Source organism: Stylophora pistillata, chromosome 8 (genome assembly GCF_964205215.1).
Source record: "Stylophora pistillata chromosome 8, jaStyPist1.2, whole genome shotgun sequence".
Classification (NCBI taxonomy): Eukaryota; Metazoa; Cnidaria; class Anthozoa; order Scleractinia; family Pocilloporidae; genus Stylophora; species Stylophora pistillata.
The window spans coordinates 6,404,642-6,427,523 of record NC_142526.1 but is presented as its reverse complement, the minus strand read 5'-3'; positions in this window follow the sequence as shown (position 1 = coordinate 6,427,523).

Genomic DNA, 22,882 nt, shown 5'->3' with positions numbered 1-22,882 from the left:
CGTTTAATTAGTGAAAGCAGAAGTTGGAAACTGAAAGAAAAACGTATCCTGTCAATACTGAATGCAAATAAATATGTGTCCTTGTCCAAGGGTGAGGGGAAGAAGGCTAGATATTCGCCGAGTTCTTTTTCCCCTATGGTTGGTCATCGGTTCATTAAGAACGCCAAAAAAGCTATTATCCAGCGGCTTCTTGACCCAACAGGCTTGGCTGATAAAGGATTCGTTGCATAACCAAAACATTTCACTTTAATAAGATCCAGGAATGATTTGTTTATTTCAAGAACTGGGAAAGAAAGCCAACTGTGTTTGTAGCACATGATAAACCTACGAGGGCCGTTTATTTATTTCTCTTTTTACTATGACTGTCTTCTACCGCTTTTGCGATTCCTTTGCCGATAAAGATTATGGACTTAGTAAGGCTGCTCAATGCAAATTATACTTGCTCAAGAACAAGCAAGTTAATTGCGAGCGGGAAAAATGGTTCCATCTCGCCCGTTCAGTCAGCCATCAGAGCTAACATTTCGCTTCATATTACCCACGTGTTAGCTATATATCAACTAGTGTTATCACAAAATAAGGATATGACTGATCGGTAAATAAAGAATTGTTTAAATATCATCGCTTCACTCTATTCTTGTAAAATCCCAAAAAAATATTGGAACACGTGCTGGATACATAATAACATTGTACTCTTAAAATTTGATTTACCTTGTGTCTCATTCGACCCTCCAACTGTTCGAGTTGATTTACAAATAGCTTATCCTTTTCAATATCAAAACATTATCATGCCAACAAAATACGCAACCGATCAGCGGTAAGAATGCCATCTTGATCCGACATCAAATTCTCTACACTTTTTTAAAGGAAATGTATATGATCGAGAAGAGAGGATTGCTAGTCAGATTTTGGAAGTGAAGGTTTAACGGCTGCAAAAACTATTTTATTTTGCCTACAAATCTATGTTCGCGTCAGGCTTTACAACCGAAAATCTTCCTCAATTTCTGGGTTGTTTACATTTCTTGCATTCCTATCGAACTTTCACTCATTTTAAAAAAGTTTCCATACACATTATTTTTGATTGTATAGAAAAAGAAAATAGTTTTTTGTTTTAGACAGTTTAGTTATTGGTCTGTTTGTTTTTTTTATATATATATAAATTTAGCTATTTTAAATCTTAAAAAAACACACCGTTGAACTCAGCACGTGGTATGTGCTGAGTTTGATGCGTTGTTCGTGTGACTTCAGAAATCAAAAGCAAGAAATTGAAATCAAAGCCTGTAAAAAAACGATGACGGCAAATAGCAAGAGTCACAAGGGTGAAGAACAAAATATTAAGGTGGCTGAACACAGTTTTCGCGCGCGCTTTTGCTGATGCAATTCAGCGCGCGCGCAAGGATTGCAAAAAAACTAACATGCCATCAATAGAGCGGTCGTCTTATTTACTCAACACGCATCCGCACTATCTGTGCTATTTTTCTCTATAGTTGGCGCAGTGTATTGAGAGCTTTAATCTTTTATTACAAAGACATGTTAGAAAAGTTAACAGTGCAAAGAACCCAGCAATTCTCAGCTTTTTCGTCGTTACCGAGAGAACCCGGTTAAATGCAGCGCATGCGTGGTAAGTCAAAAAATTGCTATTGAATGAAAAATTGCTTTCTCGGAAATATGCCTATTTCTTGAGAACCACTCATTAGAATTTCACGAAATTTGGTACGAAAATACTTTAGGAAATAAGAAACTGGAGTATCGAAAAAATTGATTTTTAACTAAGGAAATTCTAGATAATCGAGTAAACCTTCAACAAGGGATAATTAAAGATCTCTATTAAATTGTTACCAAAATGGTGTTAACTTGTGAGTATCGTTACAAGCTCGTTGCATGCAAATTATATAGAAAAGCTAATGACTAGATTTTCTACAAATGAACAAAGCCGATTTTAAAGGCTTGTTTATATTTATTCATGTTGCCATGACAATGGTGTCGCGAAAAGTTTGCACGTGCTCATGATAAATTTTTCCTGTTTCAGTATATTTAGTAGTTGATTAAGTAAGTTATTATTTCTTGTCGCCAACATTGATTTGTGGAATGTCAAAGGAAGTATTGACCGGCGTCGTGTAATCGAGCCTTCAAAAACAAAGATGTATTCAATCAAATAGTTGCTAGTAAAACCGCATGCATAGATTAACATTATGATTGTCAAGCAAGCCGATGTAACAGGAAATTAGTGGCCACGAATCATTGAAGAATGTGTAAAACAAAACTGGAACTTTGTCAAGTCAGCTTAAATTATCATACCACTCCGGACTTAGCGTATCTGGGTGTGTATATCAGTAGCTTATAAAACATAGCATTTTTCTAACTCAAAAAAGATGGGATTGAGATAGGTCGTAGAACAGAACGTGTAATGTTGGATTGTGAAGAATAAAGTCAACTTAACCGAAAGTATACAGTACAAGTCTGCAGAACCAGCGTGTGCAGAGTTTCCTTCTAAAGTAAGTAGAAATTCTGCTAAAATGGGACATACGGCAGCGTAACTATCAAAAAAACAAAGTTTGGCATAAACTAATTTATGCACCCTGCGCCGTGTTTAACATTATCCCGGATGACTTATAATGGTAGATGCTTAAACATTCGAACATGTGATTTCGGGCCTCTTTTAGTTAAGCTTCGGTGCAGGGCAAACATTTTCCCACCCTATTAACCCGCCCATTGTTTTTGAACATTCCCTTAGGTACGTCGAGTTCTCATTCGATGGGTGTTTGCGCTAACCTTTTCTGGGATTAGGCTTCTATTTCCGGTTTTACTGTAACTTGATTTGATGTTAAAAATAAACGGCCACTCAACTGAGTGGCCAAATTACGGCAAAGTAAAGGTTCTCCGTTTAATTCTCCCAGCAAACCGAGCTCACCCCTAGATATGCACAGTGTAAAAACACTTGGTTATAGGCAAGCAAGCAAGAGGCATAAAAACAAAGTTTGTGTTGTTAACTTGCTTGCTGCCAGTTTTGGTGACCGAGAGATCAAGGGTTTTAGAGAAAATGGTGAAAGAAACACAGGTATCAAAAACTGTGTTTAGCCAACTTAACTTGATCCGTCGATAGAAAAAAAAATGACAGAGAATCTCAGTTTAATTATTTAGACCACTGAAAGAACAACTCGTCAGCAGATTTAAAAGAGTCTCAGTGGGGTGATGGTTTTTATGGCCAGCGGTTAGAAATTCGGGCATATTACGGCTAAAGGATAATAATTTTCAGTTGCGATAAACAAACACATGTTTATGGCTAATTTTCTCTATGCTCAGCGGCTAATGCAAAAGTTTCCAAGTTTAGTATCCTGATCGTTTATTGAATGAAACCAAAATCAAGAAATCGTGTCTGCAAAACAAAGATTTATGAAAATAGCCCGTGTCATAACAATGTTTGAACCTGATCTTAAAACTACGGTGGCCCATAGAGGACATACCACAATTTTTTTGTCGTGCGAAAAAATTGAAATATCGCGCGATATTTCACACTCAGCGTGTGCGTGATATCAGTCACGCAGTCGGCACAGTAAGATGGCGTTGTTAAAGTACTCTTTAAAAGGATTTTTACTTTTTTGAATAATACATTTATCCAGCGCTGTATTACCGCCTTACGTTGGCAATGGCTTGCCTAATACTCTCCAGAGGATCGATATCATTCATCACTACTTTTCTCTTGATCTGGGTTACTCAGAGATCCACGGTTTTCTTCTGTGTTTTCATTGAATTGAAATAGGCTTGCGCCAGCTGTAACGAGTGCTTATGCGTCAGGGTCTATTTTTTTTAAATATAGATTAGTGAGTAGCCTTTCTGCAAATATAAGTTTGAGCTAAAACCGTTTCCCCAAAATTATTTTTCTCACCTTGCCTTACACGTTTTAAATTTTTTACAACTTCACGAAACGCGTCGGAGAATAAAGAAGTTTTACAACTAATATAAAGTACTGCGATAATTTCCATTTATCGCGCGACAAGAAAAGATGTGGCATGTCCTCTATAGGCCACCGTAGAAAACACATATTAATAATTAACAATTATTCCACGAGCGCGCGTTGGATATGAGATGATAGATAGCCAACGAGGCGCGTAGCGTCGAGTTGGCTATAATCATCTCATATCCAACAAGCACGAGTGGAATAATTTTTTTATTAAAACCGTTATATTGAATTATTAAATTTCATTAAATTTTTAGCTCCCTTTTAATTTTAAACTGGCACGTACGGTTGCCATATTTGTAGATTATGGTATATTGGCTGATATACCATAATGGCTAAGCCAATAAAAAGTCTTAAATTGCATTATCCAATGATCTAGTTTTTAATAATAACTATTATTAAAAACTAGATCATTGGATAATGCCATTCAAGACTTTTTATTTGCTTAGCCATTATGGTATATCAGCCAATATACCATAATCTACAAATATGGTAAGGGTAGGTGTCAGTTTAAATTTAAAAGGGAGCGAAAAATTTAATAAAATTTTATAATTTAAGTTAACGGTTTTAATAAAACAATTATTCCACTCGCCCTTGTTGGATATGAGATGATAGATAGCCAACTCGGCGCTACGCGCCTCGTTGGCTGTAATCATCTCACATCCAACGCGCGCTCGTGGAATAATTGTTAATTATTATATGGCTGTGTCTCACAAGGACTGGGAATTACTGAATTCACGAATTTGATTGGCTGAAATCAATGTTGAAAGCGGTCTAGATTTTCCCATCTAGACTGGCATCTAGACCGGTCTAGAAAAAAAAAGATACAAAGAATATAAAACATTGGCATATAAGACACAGCTATATAATAACTATCTTATTAACCGAGCTAGGTCGGCCTGTATGGGAGAATCTTGACCTCGGTCGCTGGTACAGACCTTACTGCGTTCGGTCTGTACTGGCGACCTCAGTCAAGATTCTCCCATACAGACCTCCCGCTCGGTTAATAAGAACTAAATATACTAGGATGAAAATATCGAATCTTTCTCGACTTATGAGACTGTTTCAAATTCGGAATCCTGCCATGATGTTTTTCATGGAGTTTCGATCTGAAATATTTCAGTTTTCAGAGACGAGAGAAAAACACTACTCAAGTTTATTTATCCTCTTACCTTACAAAGATATATAAATAGTGTCTTTCTCGGTGTTGTTTGACAAACGAAACTAAGAAACTTGGTCTTAAAAGACAGAATAATAGTTAAAAATTATTCCACGAGTGTGCTTTGGATATGAGATGATGGATAGCCAACGAGGCGCGTAGCGCCGAGCTGACCTTTAATCATCTCATATCCAACAAGCGCGAGTGGAATAGTTGTTTTATTAAAAAAAACGCCCCCAGGATATTAGACAAATCTTCTCGACATTATTTTGTTAGAAGAAGCCGGATATTACAGTGAACAGATATTACATTTTGGTATATTGGCTCATATACCATAATGGCTAAGCCAGTAAAAAGTCTTGAACTATATTAGTCAATGATCCAGGTCTTGATAATTATCAATATACTAGGATGAAAAAAATCGAATCTTTCTCAACTATGAGATTTTTGAAATTCGGAATACTCTGTCATAATTTTTTTTTCACAAAGCGGTTTCGATCGAAATAAAAATAAAGAAAATTATAAATCGTCATATTTCTGTTGTTTATTCTTATGACCGTGTACGAAACTAAAATCAAGAAACCAAAAAAAAATTCCTGCAAAACAAAGACAGGAGAAAAATAACCCGAGTGAAGACAAATAATGACCCTGATCAGTAAAATAATATCAATGGTAATAACAATAATCAAATCCCTAAAATATATCATAACATCTTCTCCGTTCTGTTTCCTCATTTCTGTTTCTTAAAGGAGAAACCTCCGACAGAAGAGAGAAGTTAATCACCAACGATGAAACGCGCGTAGTTTTTTTTTTTTTACAAGATATCATATTAGTACAAGGCTTTGCTATCTCCTTTGTTTAACCCGGTGAAAAAACTGTGAGATGACTGTAAAAATAATCTTCATCCTTAACACTAATTTCAAAGATTCACTAGAGTACTAGCAACTAAGAAAGTTATTTAGGGAGAAACTGGCAGAGGAAACGTACACATTTTGTTATAATGATTTCAACATATTGTAATAATTTACTCATTTTGTAATACACACTGCAATATCGTATTGTATTTAAGGCGAGTAACGCATTTTGTAATGATGGCTGTAGCATTTTGTAATAATCTTCCGTTTACGCAATTTGTAACAACATCCTAGAGCAAATTGTAATATGTTGCTATTGCAAAAAAATAATATTATTACACAGATAGGGTAATTTTGGTTTCCCTCCTCTGAATAGTGACTTGTCAAGCATAAAGCATAGAAGGAATAAGGCAAAACACGTTTGCAATAATGGTAACAAAAATGTATACAGCAGTAAATGGCACTTAGAAAAGCGTACTGGCTGTGTACACATTTGGCAAGATCACATTTTTGCGCGCCATATCTTCCACAAAACAACAATGTAAATGAACTTCCATGAAAATACTTGTTTTCCTTTGGAATCTAATGGAGTCAGTGTCATTAAGAATATAACACTGCCGCGTGTTTTTCGCAAACAATCGTAATGAAGAATATTAGATCTCACCTCAAAAAAGGCCCAGAATCAGATTTCTTGCATTGGTGAAGGGTGATTCTCGCTGAATTCACTTGAAGTGTCAATGGCAGCTTTCACAAACGTTTAAAAGTCTCGCTTTTGTTGGATGTTACAAAAACCAGGAACGGGGAATGGAGAACGAGGAATGGGGAGGGGGAATAGGGAATAAAGAACGGGGAACGAGGAACGAGGAACGAGAAACGACGAACGTGGAACGTCAAACGAGGAACAAGGAAAGAGGAACGAGGAACGGGGAGCGAGAGACAGGGAATCGGGGAGTCTGCTGGTCAGACTCTTTTTTCTTGTCATTCGCCATTTTGAAGTGTTATACGGATTACCGCTATACTTTCGAACCTCAGATTCTCGTTTTAGATTTCCTTTTCCCCGTTCCTGATTTTCATAAAATTTACGAATGTGAAATCTCTTTCATAGCTGTTGGGTTATCAACGCATCTTTGGTCTGCGCACTAAGCTACTGCTGTTGTTCGGGATGAGTAGACTTGATCTGCTCTAGCCAGTGAATGGACCGATCAATTCGAAACTTTAACAGCCATCATCGGCTCCCTCGAGCAACCCATGCGCATTTGACTGTCGTCTGTATCTAGAAAGAAGGGAATTTGAACCTTGCTTGGTTAGGATGGGGAATTTGAACCGATGTGTTGAGCGGAATCCGTGTTTTTAAAATTTTTTCAAGTGGTAGTTTCAAGGTAAAAAGTCTGCTTTCGTGAGCGAATGGCTAGGAAGAAACTTTTCACATCTTAGAAAGATGCCTATAAGCGAAAAAACCCAACAGTAGCACCAAAAACTAATTCGTGACTTTGCTTAATTCTATAACATACGTTGATAACTCAAAGAATCCTTGAACAGAAAGTTATGCTTAAGTGGGGCATTTGAACACAATTTTGGCCCGTGGGGGGAACGAGAATTTGAACAAATCAATCTTTAAAAGCTCAAATATCGGGGGGTTTAGCCCAGGATGGATGTGGAAGTTTCAAATTGATCGACACCAAATGATTTCTTTTATAACTGCGTTAAGCGTACATAAAAGAAACACTTACGCTAAAACCAGCTAATGAAAAGTTGCACATCCACACTTATAAGGGGTTGTAGTTCGAAAATTGCATAGTTTTTTTGCTACCCATAACCTACAGTAGGACGCCCGAGAATGGCCGATGAACGCAAAGACTTTCCAAACCAGTTTTCAACGAGTATCATTTTGAAAAAGCACCGACTTTTAGAGGCTCCGCTTTCTGTAAGGACAAGTGAAAAAGGAGGCATTTAAAAACGTCTACCGAAAAATGTGTCCCACATACTGTCGCTCCTCTCTGTGTTTTCTGGTGTTTTATTGCTGAGGATAGTCACAAATGCATCGATGTGGATAATCGACAGCAAAACAAAAACACTGAGTTTGGATGATAATATCAACCTTCCTTCACTTGCACTTTTGAAAACACCCCATTCTGAAACGCCCCTTAGTGAAATCTAATACATCGTCAGTGCATGCGAAAGAAGTGAAAATCCAAAACAAATATGGCGGCGCAAATCTTTTTTCGGTCTACGCTACTTTTGTCTTATTTTGTTAGAAGTTTGCCTGCCAGCGTGTATTTGATGTATTAAACGGCCACTGCGTATGCAGGAGACAGAAACGAAGATAAAGAAGACTATTCTCGGCAACACAAAGGCTGCTACGCATCTAAACGAAAAATCCAATTTGAACAAATCTCACGATATCGAAAAAAGTGAGAACCCAAGTGAAAGAATATCTGCCTGAAGAAAGGAAAGACTATAAACCTCCAAGGAAAATGATATAATTTAGCCAGAAGTTATGAGTAAGTACTTCAAGGTGAGCTCAAGAGGCAGTCTTGACGCCCATTAAATGATTTTCTGACCAGTAAACGTCTATAAACATCAGATCCTAGGTGCTCGCGCGAGCACACTCAATATTGCGCGGTAGCCCTAGCAAATCTTGAGCAACTGTCGATGTTATAGAATCCGGACTTTTAAATGCACAAGAACGCACGTGTGAACTGCTAAATTTACGAGGGCAATTGCATGAAAATAAGTCCGGTGACCCCTTCCTTTTATTGTTCCAATATAACATTATCAATGAATAGAATCGTCACAAAAAATCCTGGTAAATTCTACGGAAGGAAAGCTTGCAACGTGAGAAAATTGGCTTTTTCTATATTTTATGAAACTCCGCCCCGTAGAATCTTTCTTAAATCTTTGTGCATTATCACTATTATTTGAGCAACAAGCTAAGAATTGAGTCTGAATACTCCTTTGGAAATGTTGCCATGGAAACCAATGGTGACGAAATGACATTTTGGATAATCAATGATTGTATAATTCAACCTCGTAAAAGTGTTCAGTCTTTTTGTTGTATTCTTTTATATTTACAAACCATCAAAAAGATGGAACTGGTACTAGCCACCTTAAATTATTAGCATCTGATTGGTTGAGAGATTGGCGTGTGTTTTCATGACCAATCACAAAGCGAAGTAAGGAAGAAACAGAGCCAGCTAGGATTACATTCGACACTCAATTGAACATTACTCTATCCGTAACACTAGCAAACAAAGTAATGAGCTTCAAGATAGATTCGGATAGCAAATTTCATGAGTTATAGTCGTTATTTTTCGCCAGGGGGAAGAGGGGGGGTTAGAGGATTTTCATGGTTTTTCCATAAACTTCAGTTGATTCTTCACTAAGGCGTTGAATAATCTTTATGACTCTTCTCTCATAGGCAGTTAATTTTCAGTCAATTTTCTATAGTCCCCCCCCCCCCCCCGACAATGATTTTTAACGCAGACAGAATTACCCGCACTCTTAAATGTGTTCGAAACTGACTACGAACTTCAATACAGTGAATGCTACACTGGTACTATTCGTCAATAAGTTACAATAGAAGGATATCAGGACTGTATCTCCTTAGATAGAGCCTTTCAATCACTTATATCCGAAAATTTCAACAATTTTGTCATGACAATAGGATGTACTGCAGTTGCTCTCTATTGTAAAAATAATGTGGGCTTGAAAATATTCGATTCTCATGCAAGGGATATTTATGGTAGAAGCCCTCCTCAAGGTACATTTGTGCTGCTTGAAGTATCATCACAGAAGAGCTTAGTACAACATTTTCAGAGTATACATAACAATGATATATTTGAGTTGAAAGGAGTTAAAATTAATCAAGTTCAAAATAGCACCCTTTTTTCAGTGTCATGGCTGTGAAATAGACTTATTCAAGACCGGAAATGACGAAATTACGTGATGACAGTATATGGGAATATGGCAGTCCCCTAAAGATAACTCCAGATGTGCGATGTTGAAAGCCCAAGTTCACGCAGCTATGCGTCTAGTTCTTTCTATATGCGATGTAACGGAACCATTTATTTTTCCAAATTATTTTAGTTGCGCCAAGAGCTTTTAAACTCTTCTAATATTTGTCAGACAGAATAAATATGTAAATTCATTCATGAAAAGTGAAAATAACAGGCGAAAGCCCCAGATCCGTCAGAGAACGACACCTCAGCTTTTAAAACAAACACGTGCCGCGTTCAGTTTCCTGGTCGTTTGATAAGTGAAACCAGAAGTTGGAAACTGAAAGAACAACTTAACCTGTCAATTTTAACTACAAATAGATAAGCATTCTCGTCTAAGCGTGAGGTGAAGAAGGCTGGATATTCACTGAGTTCCTTTTCTTAGCGTTTGTAATGATTATGATCGATATTGTGCTCCTAAAATTTGACTTGCCTTATGTCTTATTTAACCCTCCACCCGACAGAGTTGATTCACAAATGGCTTCTCGTTTTCAGCATCAAAACATTATCATGCGAACAGGTGCTGAGAATACACAAACTGATCAGCTTAAGGATGCCATCTTGACCCAACATCAAATTCTCTACGCTGAAGAAAAATTTGGTACCAAGGGGGAAAAATTGGGAATCAGATCTTGGAGATGAAGGTTTAAGGGTTCAAGGGTTTAAAGTTTAAAGTTTAAGATCTATGTCAAACTTTGCAACAGAAAGTCTTCCTCAATATCTGAGATTGTTCGGATCTCTTCTATTCCTAGTCTATCACTGATTAAAACAAGTTTCCGTAAAAATTTTCTGATTGTTTAAAAATAGAAAATAATTTTTTTTTAATTTTAGTTTGTTTTTCTTTTTCAGCTGCTTTCCATATAAACAGTCCGATAAAGTTCGATGCGTTCAGTTCGCGTGACTTCAGAAATCAAAAGCAAGAAATTGAAATAAAAATCTGTAAAAGAAAGATGAAGGCAAATAACAAGAGTCACGCGGGTGAAGAACAAATTGTTAACTTGATCGATTAAAAAAAATGACAGAGAATCTCAGTTAAATTATTTAGACCACTGAAAGAACAAATCGTCAGCAGGTCTAAGAGCGTCTCAGTGGGGTGATGATGTTTATGGCCAGCGGTTGGAATTTCGGGCATATTACCGCTAGCGGTTAATTACTTTCGGTTGTGATGGACAAAATAATTTTTATGGCTAGTTTTTTTCTACGCTCAACGGTTAATCTTTTTTGTCGTTTTACGGCTAACGGTTAAACCCATCGAGAACCTCGTTTCAAAGATTGCTTTTACGTTTAAATCCTCTACCCCCGAATATAACCAAGTTTTTGTCAGAATTAAGAAAAAAAAAGAATTATATATTAACACAAAATCAAGCACACAGATTACGAGAATAACGAAAAGTATAAAATAGGGGAGTAACTGATGATACTTGAAGCAGCACACATGTACCTTGAGGAGGGCTTCTACCATAATAGTCAGCCCACCCACTTTGTAACAACACCCTAAGCAAATTGTACGATGTTGCTCCTGCAAAAAAGATCATTATTACACAGTGTAGGTATTTTCGGTTTTTCTCTTCCAAAAAAATGGTTTGTCAAATATTTTTATGGTTCTTGTCTCGTTGGCAGTTATTGGTCAGTCAATTTTTTATAGTCCCCTCCTTATTCATACTCTGATGGCGACAGCTGAGCCCCACTGTTTCCCCGCTAAAACTCATGTGACCCTCCAAAATCCTCCACCCTCCTGCCCCCCCTTGTTAAAAATAATGACGTGTCTTTTAGATGGCAGAAGGATAAATAAAAAATTTTAAATTGGTTCGTATTAACACTGATTGACCTCCCCTGATTCCTTTTACTGATGTTTCATCTGCAAGCGATTGAGATAAAATGTATCAAAAGTATCTCGGATTTAGAACTTCGCTTTTCGATTCATTGAGTTGACCGTTAGATTTCTTTCACAGGACACTTATTTTTTCAACCACCACATGGGCTTATTTTGGGCAGACAGTGAAACCTACAGATAGAATGATTTTGTTAAACATCCTTTCATGAAGGATGAAAAATTTATAGTTTCTTACATGGGACGCGACAGAGTCATTATTTTTCCGAATTACTCTAGTTACGCCGGGAGCTGTTATTTTCTCCATATATTTTCTGACACAATGAAAACGTTAATTCATTCGGGAAAAGTGAAAATAATGAGCGGAAGCCATTCAACTATAAAAGAAAGACAGCTCACCTATTAAAACAAACACGTGCGCGTTTTGTATCCTGGTCGTTTGGTTAGTGCCAGAAGTTGGAAACTGAAAGAAAAACTTATCCCGTCAGTCTTGAATGTGAACATGCGTTCTTGTCCAAGCGCGAGGTGGATATTCGGCGAGTTTCTTTTTCTAAGCGTTTGTAATGATCGAGACTAAGAGTTAATCCATAAAGAACGCCAAAGAGGTTACCACCTAGCCCTTCGTGGCTCAATTCAGTCCAGAAGAGAGTTAATTCAGTGCAGAAGAGGGCTAATTCAGTGTAAAGATAGAAACAAACCAGACATTCTAGTTGGTCAGAATGATTGGGCAATGTCAAGGTCAATGTCAAAGTCAATGTCAAGGTCAATGTCACTTGCAGGGTTTGAATAATTTATTTTGCACCTGAAGCGCGCGCTTTTCTTCTGCGTAGTTATAAGCTACCTCGTATTTTTCATGTATATTATTAATACATGATCACATGATTTTCTCGTGCAATTTGGAATAAATAAGCACTTGTAAATTTTTTCAAAGACCACAAATTGCACTCGCCCTACGGACTCATGCAATTTTGTTAGTCTCTGAAAAAATTTACTCGTGCTAAGTTATTCCAAATTGCACTCGAAATCATGTGATTACCTGTACAAATTGCACTCCACTCAGTTCAATTACCATTGTTAATTAACAAATGGTAAACAACACAGCGCATGCTATCGAGTTATGATGAGCGCGGGAGGTTGCTAAGCACAAAAGAAGCGTCAGAGTCGCGCGAGGCGATAGCCGAGAGCGACTCAGCAAACCTCCCAAGTGCATCCATAACTCAATAGTGTACGCTGTGGTGTTTAACATTTGTTTTATAACATCACATTGATACATTGCAACAAAAGAGTTCCCTTTTATTTAACAAATCTTACATGATCAGAAAAAACAAGCGCGCTGAAAAATAGTCTTCGCATTTGCTTACGTCAGCAGCATACACCCATGAGCCAAAAGTAGATGCTGAATTAACCAATCTTAAAAAATTTGATTTGCCTTATTTAACCCCCACATGTAAGAGTTGATTTACAAATAGCTTCTCCTGTTCAATATTAAAAGCATTATCATGCAAACAGGTGATGAGAATACGCAAAGTGATCAGATGTATGTGACCAAGAAGGGAGAATTGCTAATCCGATCTTGGAGGTGAAGGTTTAAGGGTAGCAAAAACCAGTTTATTTTGTTCACAAATCTATGTTCGCGTCAAACTTTATGACGGAAAATTTTCCTCAATTTCTGAGATCGTTAGGATCTCTTGCATTCCTATCACTGATTAGATCAAGTTTCCATATAAATTATTTTAGAATGTTTAAAAAAGGAAAATCATTTTTTTATATTTTAATGCTTATTAGCTGCTTACCTTTCAAACAAACCGTTGAACTCGGCACGTGGCACGTGCAGAGTTTGATGCGTTGTTCGTGTGACTCCAGAAACCAAAAGCAAGAAATTGAAGTAAAAACCTGTAAAGAACGATGAATGCAAATAGCCAGAGTCACGCGAATGAAGAGCAAAATGATAACTTGATCGATAAAAAAAAAAAAAAATGACAGAGTATCACAGTTTAATTATTTAGACCACCGAAACAACAAATCGTCAGCAGGTCTAGGCGGGTCTCACTGGGGTGGTGGTGTTTATGGCCAGCGGTTGGAATCTCGGGCATATTACGGCAAGGGTTAATTATTTTCGGTTGCGATGAACAAGATAATTTTTATGGCTAGTTTTTTCTACGCTTAACGGTTAATCGTTTTTGTCGTTTTACAACTAACGGTTAAACCCATCGAGAACCTCGTTTCAAAGAATGCTTTCACGTTTAAATCCTCTATCACCAAATATAACCAAGTTTTTGTCTGAATTAAGAAAAAAGGGAGCGTGGATGAATAATTTTTTAAGCTACTTACCAAACAACAAACGTAGAAGTTTCCAAGTTTAGTATCCTGATCGTTTTATGAACGAAACCAAAATAAAAAAACCGTGCCTGTAAAACAAATATTTATGAAAATAACCAGTGCCATAACAATTTTTGAACTTGATCTTAAAACAAATTTTAACCCTTGAATTCCCATGAGTGATCAGGATAGAATTTCTCCTAAGAATATCACCACAAAATCAAACACACAAGTTATGACAATAAAGAAAAGTATCAAATAGGGGAGTATCAGTTGACCTAGTACCAAATTCTCCTAACTGACTTCATAAGAATTATATGGCAGACAGTAGGGAGAATTATCACTGAAATAATGGGACTGAAAGAAAATATGCTAAGGATGAAAATATCGAATCTTTGTCCGCTTGTGAGATTCTTTGAAATTCGGAATCCTCTGTCATAATTTTTTTCACGGGGTCTCGATCTGAAATATCTGATTTTCAGTTTTCAGAGACGAGAGAAGAACATTAGTCAAGTTTATTTATCAACTTACCTTACAAAATATATAAATCGTGTCTTTTTCGGTGTTGATTCTGAACTTAAAAAAACTTGATCTCAAAAGACAGATTACTAGTTATCAATATACTAAGATGAATAAAAAATCGAATCCTTCTCGACTTATTAATTTGTTTGAAATTCGGAATCCTCTCCCATATTTTTTTTTTCACAAAAAAAGTTTCGATCCAAAATATTTGAATTTTCAGAGACGAGTGAGAAAAATTTAAAAACAAAATATATACAAATCATGTTTTATTCAGTGTTAATTCTGAACCTATGACACAGGAAACTAAAATCCATAGACTGAAATAAAAAAATTTCCTGCTAAACAAAGATTGAAAAATAACCCGAGTGAACACAAATTACGACCCTGATCAGTTAAATAATAAGTACAGTAAAAACAATAATCAAATCCCTGAAAAATATCATAACATCTTCTGCGTTCTGTTTCATTTCTCTTTCTTCCGAGGAGAAACCTCCAATAGAAGAGAGAAGTTAATCACCAACGATGAAACGCGCGTAGTTTTTTTTACAAGATATCATGTTAATACAAAGCTGTGCTACCTCCTTTGTTTAACTTGGTGGAAAAACTGTAAGAAGACTATAAAAACAGTCTTAATCCCTTACACCAATTTCGAAAATTTTAAAATAGCTACTAGGAAAGCAATTTAGGGGGAAACTAGCAGAGAAAAAGTACGCATTTTGTAGTGATGGTTTCGGCATTTTGTAATAATTTGGACATTTTGTAATACACATGGCGGCATCATTTTGTGATAAAGGTGAGTAACGCTTTTTGCAATGAAGGCTGTGGCATTTTGGAATAATCGTCGGTCTACGCAATTTGTAAAACATTGTACAGCAAATTGTAATATGTTACTCCTGCAAAAAAATTATTACACAGATTGGGTATTTTCGGTTTCCCTCTTCTGAATAATGACTTGTCAAGCATAAGGCTTTGAATGAATGAGGCAAAACACGTTTGCAATGGTATATGTATACAGCCGTAAATGGTACCTAAAAAAGTGCACTGGTTGTGCTACACATTTGACAAGATCCCATTTTGCGCGTCATATCCTCTACAAGACAACAATGTAAATGAACTTCCGAGCAAACACTTGTTTTCCTCTGGAATCTGATGGAGACAATATTATTAAGAATGCACCACTGCCCTGTCTTTTTCGCAGACAGTTGTAATAAAGAATATCAGATCTCACCCCAAACAGGCTCAGAATCCGATCTGTCTCTTTGGTGAAGGCTGATTTTCGCTGAATTCGCTTGAATACGTGCTGTATGTGGATCAATGGAAACTTTGACAGACGTTTAAAACTTTCGCTTTTGTTGGATGTTACTAAAACCAGGAATGGGAAATGGAGAATAGAGAACGAGGACTGGGGAAGGGGAATGAGATTGAGGAACAAATAACGGAGAACGAGGAACGGGGAACGGGAAACGGAGAACGGGGTAAGGGGAACGGAGAACGAAGAAAGGAGAGTGGAGGAACAGGGAACGGGGAACGAGATATTTGGAACGGGGAACGAAGAACACAGAACGGATACAGAAGGAAGGGGAACGGGGAACATGGAACGGGCTACGAGAAACGGTAAATGAGGGATTATGGTGCTAAGACCCTTTTCCCTTTGTCGTCCGCCATTTTGAAGTGTTATACGGATTACGCTGATTAATGATTACGGTTCCTGATTCTTCAGCATCATCATCATCATCATCATCTTTATTTAAACACGGTAAAATATATCAGGCATTAACTATTTAATATAAAAACTGCAACTAATTACGAAAAACTATGTATACTATGTATAAACTATGTATATTAGTCTAATTTAAAATATTATTGACTATTACAGAAGGTAAATTAAATTAAAACCTGTTTTACAGGAATGCCGTGTCGGAATTAATTAGCAATTGTCGAAAATTAGCCAGAGATGTTGCTTGCCTAGCAGCTGGGGGTAGGCTGTTCCAGACGACTGCGCCACTATAACCAAAGCTATTTTAATAATAATTAGTACGTCGCAAGGGAATAGCAAGCTTATTTTTAGAATCGCGCAAATTGTAAGAAGTAATCACATTACTCCTCTGAATGAATTTTGAGGACAAATAATTGGGTGTGAGGCCATTTAAGAACCTATAGATCATCTTAGTCTTAAGTTTTTGACGTCGAGTTTCTAAATTGTCCCAGCCTAATTCTGTAAGTAGTTGGTTGGCGTCAACATCATAACTAGAATGAGTGAGGACGCGGATCGCCCGATTTTGCAGTTTCTGTAATTTGTCAGATAATGTTTTGGCACAGTTACCCCAAACAACACTACAATAGTCGAAGTGCGATTGGACTAACCCATGATAGATGTTTTGTAAATTTGCAGGAGGAACACAGTGACTTATTCCTTTAATAGATCCAATACCAGAAGAGATATTTTTAGATATGGCGTTGATATGATTACTCCAATCATAGCGAAATTATGACTCATCTCATCATACGGATGATATCGAATCCAAAATCGTTTCCTCCAATCGTAAGAGTCAATTTAACATCCCTGGTGACGGGCTCTACCGAAACGACAGGAAGAAGGGAGGAGTAGGGATCTTAGCTTACGTATCTTCTGAGTCAATTTGTAAAAGAATCACGCTTGCAAAGAGCTACAAAACCATCGAGCCTATCGTATTAGACATCCAATTAAATAACAACAACAACAATTTTTATTCCTTGATAAAAGTAATAAAAGTGGGATAATTTGCCCCGAAAATAGCTAAAAAGCTAATCGTGGCGGGGCAAGACAAGTACCTGAATAACATAAATCGTCTACTATCTAAGGACAAGGAGTCGTTATTTACACAGTCACACAGTCACAGAGTCACACAGAAAAAGATAAGAAGAAATTTAAACTTACAAGGTGTATCTATGCACCTTTCTTTTCAATGATCATGAAGATTTGAATATAGTTATCTTCTTTTTCTAACATATCAATTAGTAATTTGCGAAGGACTTTTTTGAAAGCTTTCTTTTCTTCTTTCGTTATACAGCTTGCAATTGGTATCTTATTCCACAGCTTTACTCCCATCCGAGAGAAGGAATTGTTTTGAATTTCTAGTCTCCAACTTTTAACATAAAACTTTTCAGACGTAAACGATCGTGTATTGTATGCATGAATATTAGACGTTTTCTGAAATGTATATAGTATGTTCATATCGTGCATTAGGGTTGATACGGACTCGTAATAAAGAAAAGTTATCAGAAGCACGTTTGCTTTAAGAAATAAAGGAATTGCATGGTCATGCCAAACTATGAAGTACAGCAGACGAAGGGCTCTTCTCTGAAGAATAAGAATTTTGTTAAGATAAGTCTTGCATTCCTGACCCCAGGCGGCAAGACCATAGGTTAAATAAGAGTGGATTAGTGACATACATATTCAGTAGTATTTGTCGAGGTACAGAGTGGCGCAGCTTTGCAAGTAGCCCAACAGTTTTACTCATTAATGTCCAGTATTGCGTGTTGGGTTGAATGCCCCTTTCGAAAGTCGTATTGTAAGGTATACAAAAGTTCGTGTTTCTTTATGTAGCTCGTATATATATTAAAAGCGGAAAGAAATGATTGAGATTGGCCTGTATAGACCTCCAAAAATCTTTACATTATCGTATCAACAACAGCTCGAAGAAAAGCTAACCACATATGCAATTAGGCAAATCTACAAAGGCAACCTTTAATTGTATTGCTTGGTGACTTGAGTCTTGATCGTCTTGGACTAGCAAGAAATAAAGGAAAACTCTACTTTAAACCGACCAGAATTCAGAAAATTGGAGAGCAAGTGGGTAAGACACTCATAGATGTTAATCTTACCAACCTACCTGATGGTTTCACTAAAAGCAGCGTGTTTGATCCAGGGCTGAGTGACCATGCCCTTGTCTACGCTTTTATAAAAGGGTGGCCAAATCAAAAGCAGAAGAAGTAAATTTTCGGTCAAGTAAAAACTTAGACGAATAGGAATTTAAGGAACCGGCTTAGCAGCCTCCCCATGGCATGTCGCTGAACTTTTAGATGATGTTGACGAGTGGTCTGAATTTTTCAGCGCACAGTTCCAGGACATTGTAGACGAACATATACCATGCAAAAGAATGCGTGTTAGAGACGAAAATGTGCCATATACAGGGGCGGATCCAGTAACTTTTGACTGGGGGGGTCCAAACTTTGGTTCAGAAAGGACTGTTGGACTCTTTTGAGGCAAATTACTTCTCCCCGCAGCCCCCACGCCCCCCTCCCACCAGTCGCGGTTGCACGTTATAATTCCTTGGCCGCTTACCGTTTACTTGGATTCATTAAAAAGGTCAGCCAGTTAAAAAATGATATACGATCCTGTCAATGTACGAATTTGAGTTTCAAATTTGTAAGCGTCAGGCCTGTTAGGGGGTCCGGACCCCCTGACCCTCCCCCTGGATCCGCCACTGCATATATATGTGACAACTGAGTGGAAGGAGGCAATTAGACGAAGAAGACAAGCACTCAGAATATTTTATACACCTGTCAGACGTAAAGCCATTAAAGATTATTGGAAGACTAAGTCTGACGACCTCAGGAATAAGCCACACAAGTTCTATAAAACATTCATGCCTTTTCTTGGTCAAAAAAGTTAAAGAATCCTCAGAAATGAAATTGAAGATTAATGTTAATGACTCGATAATTACCATTCAGCTAGATATTACAGAGACTATGAGAGATTATTTCTCGACCATTGCAGACGACATCGGCCCTGCCAACGACGTGACGGATTCCACGCTGAAATTGATCCCAAGAAAGCGCCCGGGGTAAGAGACTATTCCACCTAAAGCTTTTAAAATAGGCTCGGCTGAGCTCGATGTGCCCTTATTTGATCTTTATAACCGTTGTATTGTGAGAATTGGAAGAGATGTGAGTGGGTGCCCGTTCATAAAAAGAACGACCGATTGAACATGGAAAATTATTGTCCAGTAAGTGTGCAGATCATGGTAAACAAAGTTTTCGAAAAGCTCCTTGCTAATCAAATCACAGCGGAATTTAATGAACGGCTCAGTGATTACCTTACAGTATACAGGAAAAGGCACAGTTGTGAAACAATCCTTCAAATGTTAAAAGGGAAATTGAAGAATGTACTTGATGACGGGGAAAGTGTCGGCAAAATAAGGGAACATAACTATAGATGGATTTGAAAGAGCGATCAGGAAAATAGACCTTGCTAAACGAATTTCCTCAATAACTGCGGTAATTGCATACTTTGTAGTTCTTAATATAGTTATTGGTCACTTTATAGTTACTTTTATATAATACATTTAGTAGAGATATTTTATTGTAAACTTAAATTTGTATTGTTTTTGGCTTATACATAGGGTGGGATGATATAGGGGAATTATATAGGGGAACATAGGGGGGTTATCTATTTTTATTAACACTGTGGATAGGTGTCCTTATTTAGTGGGGAACTGCTATTATCTTGACACGGTAATAGAGTTATTATTATCGGACTCGAACGCACAGGGCTCGTGATCTTCTCGCGAGTTCGCCCCGCGTTTAATTTTCTCACGCAGGAATAAAGCCGAGAACTGAGACCCTTTCCTTAATTATTCGTGGTATTTCATAAATTTTGCTGATTCTTAGACACCAAATAGGATTTGGGAAAATTTCTAGATAACCGCTGAAATATTTTCTTGTTTTTACTGCTGGCTTAAGACTTTCGTTTCACCACCTGAGTTCTGCAACATAACGTAACAGCTCTGTTCTCCAGGCTTCTTAGAGTTTTAGTCACTGCACTGAAAGAAAAGTGGTTCTTAAACTTTCGCTTTCTATTTTAATTTCCTCTTTTAACCCTTTAAATCGTAAGGTTGACAGGCTTCTAATTTCTCCTTACAATATCACCCTTGAATCAAATGTAAAGGTTATGAGAATAATGGAAATGATCACCAAGTTACTGTAAGAAGCTCCTGATTATCAAACAAATTCTCCTTGTGGTTACCATAGGAAATGTACAGAGATTAGAGTGGAGAATATAGATATCAATGCAGAGGTGTAAAGGGTAAGAACGGGAGGGGGAGTGGGCTGAAGGTTCACTTTCAACAAACGGGCGAGAACAACGAAAATTCCTGAACAATCCCAGCATCTGTAGGCCGCATACGAATAACATAAATTTAAAGTAAAAGTTATTTTCCAGATCCAGAATCCAGAGACATTGAAAGAAACATAGTTTTAATTTACATTTAAGTTTTCTAAAATGTAGACAAAAGATCTGATCGCGGCAGCTCGTGCTGATTATGAAAATGCAACAACAACAAAAATAAATAAATAAAACTTGGGCAACCTGTATTTCTCAAATAGCAGATTATTAGCAGATCCTCCGTTTCAGTGAAGTCCGTCGCGCGAGCAAAAAAAACTTCTCAGTGAAAAAAACTTGATGTTAGCTCACGGCGGGTAGATGTGTTTTTTTTACTCACGCAACAGACTTCGTGTAAAAGGGACGCTGCTCGTAGTCTAAAAGTAAGAAACCAATATCTTTATCTCTGATCAAAGATTTGTCTTTCTACAGTTCGCCTTTACGATACAAACACCGGGCAGTGTTTTGTAGCGGCAAACACTCGTGAATATCGCACAGGATCTATTAATATGGTTACCCATCAGACATTCTTAGCCCAGGGACTCATTCCCCCCTTTATTCCCCGTACAAACCATGGAACCATGGACCCCCCCCACAATTCCCCGTCCCCTTCCTGGGTGGTAAATAATGACTCATTTGTTACAGACAGAACACTGCCTCACTTACAGCACAATGATTGATACTGCTTCCAACTCGAGAGAAAAATAAATTTTTTTTATTCACAGTAAATTTTGATTTCTGGGGTCGCATGGGGTTGACAATGATCCTTATATTGTAGAACAGACATTATTAAAAACTGGATCATTGGATAATGCAATTCAGGACTCTTTATTGGCTTAGCCATTATGGTATATGAGCCAATATACCATAATCTAATATCTGTACTCATGAATTGCTCCTTTGGCGCGGAAATCAGTGAAATCGTATCGAGTATACAAAGTTAGAGCGAGTTCCTTTAGACCTCCCGAACTCGTATCGCGTTGGCATCAATTATAAGTACAGGAAGAAGTCTTAAAATCTGCTCGATAAATTTGTTTCATACTTTCTGAGAAGTTAAAGAAATTCGGGAGCTTTCCTACAAAGAAACTAAAATGGTAGGTTACCGACTTAGTTTTTCAGATAATTTGTAATAACTGATTATTTGAATGTCTGTTTGTGGACCTTACGTCTTTCCCAACAATATAGTTGCAAAGATGTTTATAGTTTGCCCACACGATTAAGCTCTTTTCTTGTAACCTGTCATCGTTTCAAAAACACCACAGCAACGGAAAACCTTTCCGAGCCTCCTTAAACACCTTTGTTGTCCAACCACACCTGTATTGTTTTTAACAGAGAACACTTGCGTCCCATGTATTTGCCTAGTGGTTGTTTTGATGACATTCAGGCCACACCTCATAAACTTCGTGATCCCTCGTGGACCCCAGGTCAGCCGGGTTAGCGGAGAAAGTTTGCTCCAAATCTCAACACGAAACATACTTATAAAGAATTGTAGAGGGTAACTGAAATGAAAAAGAAAAGGCGTCCTGCATAGTAGTCTTTCAAATTTCTTTTTAGCCAACAGGGAGTCGTGCAGAGGCATGGGGCGAAAGCAACCAAAAATTAGGAGCAGGCCGAGGGGAGGAGCTTATTTAGCCAGCCTTTACCATGTTTTTGTATATACAAGCGTGGTACACCAAACATTCGGTTTACTTATAAACTCTTTGTTAGATACAATGAAATATATGAAGTTCATATATTTTGAACTGCGGTATTAGATACGTATGATATGCACGATCCTCGCAGTAGATAGCGCTATTTAAGCAATAGCGAAAATCAGACCTGAAAAAGATCAGGCCTGTACGGGTTTCGAACCACTGACCTCTGCGATACTAGTGCAGCGCTCTACCAATTGAGCTAACAAGCCAACTGGGAGTAGGCCTTTAAGTTGATTCGTAATAAACCCGTGAAAGTGATAAATTAGATACAATTAGATACCGCAGTTCAAAATATATGAACTTCATATATTTCATTGTATCTAATTTATCACTTTCACGGGTTTATTACGAATCAACTTAAAGGCCTGCTCCCAGTTGGCTTGTTAGCTCAATTGGTAGAGTGCCGCACTA